The following is a 7,733-nucleotide window of genomic DNA, read 5'->3' as shown; positions in this document are numbered from 1 at the left end:
TCGTGCTTAGTGGCCCGTTTGCCACCTCTAATCATCCGCAATCGGACTGCCAAACCGAAGTTGTGAACAGGTCCCTAGAACAGTACTTATGCTGCTTTGCAACCGATAAACCGGCATCTTGGAGTTCTCTACTTCACTGGGCAGAGTGGTGGTACAACTTCACATATCACTCCACCATCAAGATGACACCATTTCAAGCAGTCTATGGCACCCCACCTCTATCAGTTGCAGCCTACATCCCAGGTTCTACTTCCGTGAATACTGTTGATAATGCCTTAAAGAGTCGTGATGATCTCCTTCAATTGCTCAAGCTACATATGCATCAAGCTCAAAATCGTATGAAGCAAACGGCGGACCGGACACGTACCGAGAGGGAGTTTAACATTGGTGATTGGGTGTTCCTAAAGCTACACCCTTATAGGCAGCGCTCCTTGATCAAGCATCCTTCTCATAAACTCAAACCAAGATACTATAGTCCTTTCCAAGTTCAAACTAGAATTGGTCCAGTTGCTTACCGTTTGGCACTTCCCCATTCTTGCCGGCTGCATCCAGTTTTTCATGTATCACTTCTCAAAAAACGCATTGGTGAAGGAACTCCGCTTACCACAACACTCTCGGAATTCAATGACAAAGGTGAACTGCTATGGCAACCGGAACGTGTGCTAGACATGGCAGTGGTGAAGAAAAACAAGAGGAATATCACCCAATGGCTCATTCAATGGCTCGGTCTTCCTCCTGTAGATGCCACTTGGGAGGATGCCCACACCATCAAAGCCAGATTTCCTGCATTTGGTGCCTGAGGTCAGGCCCCTACTCAAGGGGGGAGGAATTGTTAGGATCAATTACTGTTCATTCCTGACTTTCTTTGCTTTTGGTTCATTATCTTATTAGCTTTAACTCATGAGCTGGACACGTTTTGGTTCTAGCATGAATAGTTGACAGCTAGTTCAGATTATAACATTTTTGTAAAGACTATATATGTTATCGTGGGAACCCTGTTCTGGATATGAATGAAAATGCAGTTTCTTTAACTTTCCTCTGTTTCTTCTTTGTTTTGGTAAACTGTCTCTACCAGAATCCTATCCGAAAACCTACCCAACCATAACCACATACAGATTCATACAGGTAACAGAGTGCATGCTCTAGTTCTAAAACCAATAGCCCATTTTTCAGTTGGAAATGATTCTATACAAATCTCTCAAAGAAATTTGTTAATTTTTTAGCTTCCTTGCTTCAACATCTTAATATAACTCATTTAATTAAAGTAATATCCATAAGATGATCTATTATATATATATGTGTGTGTGTGTGTGTGTGTGTGTACTATCCAGAGTGGAGCTCCGCTTTGAAATTAACGTGTGAAGTTCGAGTTTTGTGTCACTTTTCGGTCGCATATCTCCATCTCGACCGTTCCGTTTTTAGATACTAGTGTATAGATCATCTCTGCAAATTTTTAGCCAAATTGATGATCGTTAAGGTATCTATCTCGCTTAAACCAATGGACGGACTAAATCTGTCAACCTGAACAGTACTAGCTTTAAGGCAGTTATCAATGCCTTAACGATCATCAATTTGCAGAGATGATCTATACACTAGTACCTAAAAACTGAATGGTCGAGATGTGGATATGTGACCGAAAAGTGACCAAAAACTCGAACTTCACACGTTAATTTTCAAAGCGGAGCTCTGCTCTGGATATGATACACACACATACACACACACACACACGAAGCGGTTCCAAAGAGGACGTCCGCACTTTCGCTAAAGTGCAGACATCGACGATGCAGCTCTGCTCAGGCCGCGACGGAGCAGTGCGGCTTGCCGGACGAAGGCTAGGGGTCTGACGGACTAGTTTGCAGTCGAGTGGAGTCGCCGGCGACGAGGTTGCAACGCTGCCCAGAACCTTGTAGTTGCAGGTCGGGTCGCTACCCAGAACCTGCAACCTCGATCGCTGCCCAAAACGGTGTGGGATGCCTTCAGCATCCATCTGACAAGCCCCGAGCCGCCGTCGCAACCTAAAACATTACAGAAGCATCAACATCACGAAGTGCGGACGTTCGCTTTGGAACCCGCCTGTATATATATATATATATATATATATATATATATATATATATATTTTTTTTTTTTTTTGGGTCGTCGAGAATTTTTTTTTTTTTTTTTTAAGGGCAACGAAATCAGGTTCTATTAGGTATATCGGTCAAGTTAGATGGATTCGAAAATCCCTCATATTACAATTCGATACAGAAAACAAACTGCACAAAACAGAAAGGCCTAAAGAAAAACAAAAACTAAAAAACAAAAGTAAAACCCCTCCACCTATCCCACCTTAAATTAGAACAACCAATCAAAGGAAGAAATAGGCCAAGTTAAGAGTAGAGTGAAGCTCCATTATTCGAAAACAAAAGTAGAAAAAACCTACGCCTACACAATCTTAGATTAAGGCACTGTCTTGGAACTTTGACTCCTAGAGACCTCAATGGTGTACATCGTGAAGCTCAATTATTCGAAACAAAAGAAGAAAAAACCTTCGCTTACACAATCTTAGATCAAAACACACTCTTGGAACTTTGACGCTTAGAGATCTTAATGGTGTACATCACAGCAACCAACACAGGACCAACTTTAATTTAAGATAGTATAGGACTAGACCACTCCTCAATAGCCTATCCCAAGTCCAATCCAAAAGGAAAAGGTAAAAATAGTGGGCTAGCCAGCTAACTAGGCTGCACTACTACAACCCAAGCAGGTTGAGGCCCAAAAGCACGAAGCCCACCATCCCTACCACATTCCCCCAGATCCACTAGCACCAACCATTAAGATAGCTGCAGTCAGTCACCACTCCAACGGCCGGCCTCGACCCTCCACCATCATCTTGGTCTAAGGAAGAAACACTGACCCCAATTTGGACTCAATCAACCGCGATCAACAGCAAAAGCAGATGGTTGCCGTCTTTAGAACCAATAATCTCCGATGTAGCTGATGTAGGACCCTCCGATGCAACACACCGACACGAGAGAGAAACACCACCCATCGAACTATGCATCCAGATCTACACCCTCAACCTTCTCTAACATAACCCAAACAGGCCTGCAGGGCCCACCTTAAGTAAAGTTTTACCAAAAATTCGGCAGAACTTCCTCTAAAATTGGACTACCCAAATTTAACAAAACCTGGACATGAAGCTCAAACTAACAACATGACACCAAAATGTATATCCCAAATATATACATTCCAGGTATATTACATTTCGGATAGTAATTCACCTTAGCACAACCATAACAACCAATTTAAGGTATTAGACATTCTTCCAACTTAAGTTTGGTTATCAGAGCAATACTACGAAAATTAAGCCGATATCTTACATAAGTAGGTTAAGTAATAACCTACAGTCAAAACGGAAGTGATGGATCCTAAGCTTTGAATTCCTGAACGCATGAGCTTGACAATCTAAAATCTAGGTAGTTGAAAAACCGAAGGGCCCAGGGAAAAACATTGAAAACCGTTAGAGTGAGTGGACAAAAATAAAGTAATTTACTAAAGAAATAAAAGTAAATTGAATTCTTTCCCATTTTCTTCATCTTAAATCTGGCATGCAACTTAGTAAATCACCATTCAAATCCATCATTTTAAAATCAATGTTCAGTGTAAAACATTCGATGACTAGAGGGTACTGTCGACTAGTCACCTCATGCCATCTGGAGGAAACTGTTGACTAGATGACGCATTAGAGAGTACTGCCGACCGAAATGTAGAAGATAGTGGTTAGAGGGTACTGTTGACTAACCACAGATAGTTAGAGGGTGCTGCCGATTAATTACCTGATGACATCTGGAGGGTGCTGCAGACCAGATGACGTATCAGAAAGTACTACTGACCGGAATATAGTCTTGAGGGTACTGCCGACCAGACTATTACCTGGAGGGTACTGCCAACCAGGTAATGCATGCATGCAACATACGATAGCCTCCTTGTCAAGTCACGTTTTAAAACTCATTTCCTTTCGATAACAATGAAATCACATTTAATTAAATATTTTAAATCTCAAGTTGAAACCATAATCAAAGATTCAGTACTGCATGCATAATTTAATTTAAAAGCAAAGGTCTACTCACATGTAAGCCTCACAGCTATGCCTGCTGCCTACAGGGATCTTCCTCACTCGAGTGCTCACTACGTCCTGTACAAATTGGCAGCGTATAAATAATAAAAGGGAAAAAGTTTAAAATCGACAATTTTTTCCACAAAATATTAATAACACAATTACTCATAATTTTCCTTAAACCCGACTTTTCCAATTTAAGGTTCTTAATACTCGAAATCCAAGATTCTCGATGATTTAACTGTCCCCAAATCCTCTTTTAGCATTCCTTAATCTTCTTTTAACATGCTACAATCCAATAAGGATACCATCATGTTTGACCCAATAATTTCAAAACTAACACTTCCCAATCAATATCTAAATTCGAATTTTCTAACATGAAGTGTGGCCAAAGGTTCCTAATTGCAGGATATGATTTATAAGCTAAAATAAAGCATTTTAAGTGGCTGCATGCACCTCCACGCGCCAACACACCAACACCAACATCCGGCCACACCACCTACACCAAAATGATCTCCACAACATACAGAACAACTTTTACTACAACAACAATCAATTGGTTGGAAATTGGCCCGAAAGCAAAAATCTAACAAACCCTAACTGCGCCTCTTTAATTTCTCCTCCTCTGGTCGATTCAAGCTACAAGAAGGTTAGCAAAGTGATCAGTGCCTCCCCAGCAAAAAAAAAAACCCCCCAAGATTTCTAGCCGGAAACAGTCAAAAATCAGAAACCCAAACAAAATCGGCAAAACTCCAATTTGAACAATCCCACTTCAATTAGCTCAATTCAAGGTTTCTCAATGGGAAATACTTACATGGATTGGAAGAGGAGGAAGAAAGGATCATTTTGTGACCAGTGGCATGCTCAACGGCGGTTGGACGACGGAGAACTTGCCGAAAATCTGTTTTCGGGTCCGTACAGCAAAAAAGAAAAAAACAAGTCGAGCCTTTTGGATGTGTGGTTGACTGAAATGGAAACCCTCTCTCTCTTCCAAAAGTAGAAACCTCAAATATATATATATATATATATATATATATATATATATCCACAATTATCTAGAATAGTAACTTAGGGTTTTTTATTATAACTTTTCCGTACAAACTCCGTTTTGGGCAAACTTCAAGTCTATGAACTCGGTTTAATGTATTTTACAACTTCCACAAGAAATTTTCTAAATTATCGGGTCAAAGAAAAAGTCAACTCTTTGTCCCCTAAACGTAAAGTAGAAGCCCACAAACTAAAAATCATTTTTTACTAACTGTAACTATAATAAGTTAAAGATTTTGGTAAAGGGTATAACAGTCTCAGCCAAAAACCGCCGCTATTGGAGCCTTGAGCAGTGCCTCAATATGTCTATCGAGCTACACCTAGAAAGAAACGCGCAACCACGCCGTCAAAAGAGAAGCCTGCAGGAGCACCGCCTCTTCCAACCACGCCGTCATCATCACGCTGTCGTTACCTGGTCTGGGGACCTCAAGGTCACCGCTAACAGCACGCGAAACCTAATTTCGCCTCTCAAGGTCACTCGGTAAACTACGGAGGCCTCATACAGAGCTAATATTATAATCCACTACTAGCAAAATAACAATACACACGGATTTACTATAGTTAAAAGCCACAGAAATCCGTGTGAAATAGAAATACTAACAGAAATCCGTGTGAAATGAGCATAATCGGGCCCACAATAATTTATACAATAACAATATCAACGGAAATCCGTGTGCATAAACAACAGTTACAGATATCTGTGTACAAACTAAAACATTTTCACACGGATATCTGTGTGAAAATCAATTCACACTGATTTCTGTACGTATTATAAATTAGTTCATTTCGAAATAATTAATTTTTTTTTTATGTGAATTATGGAGGGACGGATTTCCGTTACAATAAGCATTTGATACAGATATCTGTGTGAAAAGAACATAATTGAGCCCTACAGTGATTTATACAATAACAATATCGACTGAAATCCGTGTGAATAAACAATAGTAACAGATGTCTGTGTAAATGATAAAATATTTTTATACGGATATCTGTGTGCAGATCAATTCACACTGATTTCTGTGTGAAAATCCGAAATTAGTTTATTTCGGGATCATTAATTTTGTTTGTTATGTGAATTACGGAGGGACAGATTTCCGTTATAATAAGTATTTGATACAGATTTCTGTGTGCAATGAGTAATACACACAGATTTCCGTGTGCAAATGTTGACACAGATATCCGTGTGAAAAGAACAATGAGCTACAAAATTCCGTGTGAAAAAGGAGACTACACACAGAAATCCATGTGAATAAACAACAATAACTGATGTCTGTGTAAAAACTAAAACCTATTCACACGGATATCTGTGTGAAAAAAACAATTAGCTACAGAATTCCGTGTGAAAAAGTATATGTGTATATAAAGTTAACCACTTATTTGATATTGAAAGAACGGCAGATTGAGTTAATTTTTTTACACCTTACCTATTAATACGCTATAAATAGATGAGTAATGTCAAATTTATCAATTTTTTATTTTTATTTTTTGGATTGCACAAAATTCTTATATGTCTACTAATGTGGTATAACTAGTTTATTAGTTATAATGAAAAGTATACCTTCCATAAGCAACAATGCGTAGGAAATAGACTTTATCAAAATCGACCGTAGGATGTTATCATGATAAGAATAAACGGTTGTGTTCAAAATTTCAGCTATTTTCGTCGTCGTTTGGGTTTCGATCTAGTAGGTCAATCCTAAACTTTAAATACTACATGAAACTAATATGCTCATAACCGCACACTCGTAACTTATTTTTTTGATCTGTAAACTCTTATGCTCTCATGGGTAGAAGCTATATCAACTAATGTAAAAATTTCTGAAATTTTATCTCCTCAAGGGTCGGCTCCCCTTAGGGAAGTAGAAGCGTTTAAAGGGTTGACCGGTTTTTGGTACAGACATCTGTGTGAAATGAGTAATACACACGGATATCTGTGTGAAATGAGTAATACACACGGATATCTGTGTGAAATGTTAACACAGAAATCCGTGTGAAAAGAACAATGAGCTACAAAATTCCGTGTGAAAAATGAGACTACACACAGAAATCCGTGGGAATAAACAACAGTAACTGATGTCTGTGTAAAAACTAAAACCTATTCACACGGATATCCGTGTGAAAAGAACAATTAGCTACAGAATTCCGTGTGAAAAAGTATATGTGTATATAAAGTTAACCACTTATTTGATATTGAAAGAACGGCGGATTGAGTTAATTTTTTTACACCGTACCTATTACTATGCTATAAATAGATGAGTAATGTCAAATTTATCAATTTTTTATTTTTATTTTTTGGATTGCACAAAATTCTTATATGTCTACTAATGTGGTATAACTAGTTTATTAGTTATAATGAAAAGTATACCTTCCATAAGCAACAATGCGTAGGAAATAGACTTTATCAAAATCGACCGTAGGATGTTATCATGATAAGAATAAATGGTTGTGTTCAAAATTTCAGCTATTTTCGTCGTCGTTTGGGTTTCGATCTACTAAGTCAACCCTAAACTTTAAATACTACATAAAACTAATATGCTCATAACCGCACACTCGTAACTTATTTTTTTGATCTGTAAACTCTTAT

This window comes from Rosa chinensis, chromosome 7, assembly GCF_002994745.2.
Source record: "Rosa chinensis cultivar Old Blush chromosome 7, RchiOBHm-V2, whole genome shotgun sequence".
In the NCBI taxonomy this organism is placed as follows: Eukaryota; Viridiplantae; Streptophyta; class Magnoliopsida; order Rosales; family Rosaceae; genus Rosa; species Rosa chinensis.
This window is presented reverse-complemented; position numbering follows the sequence as displayed.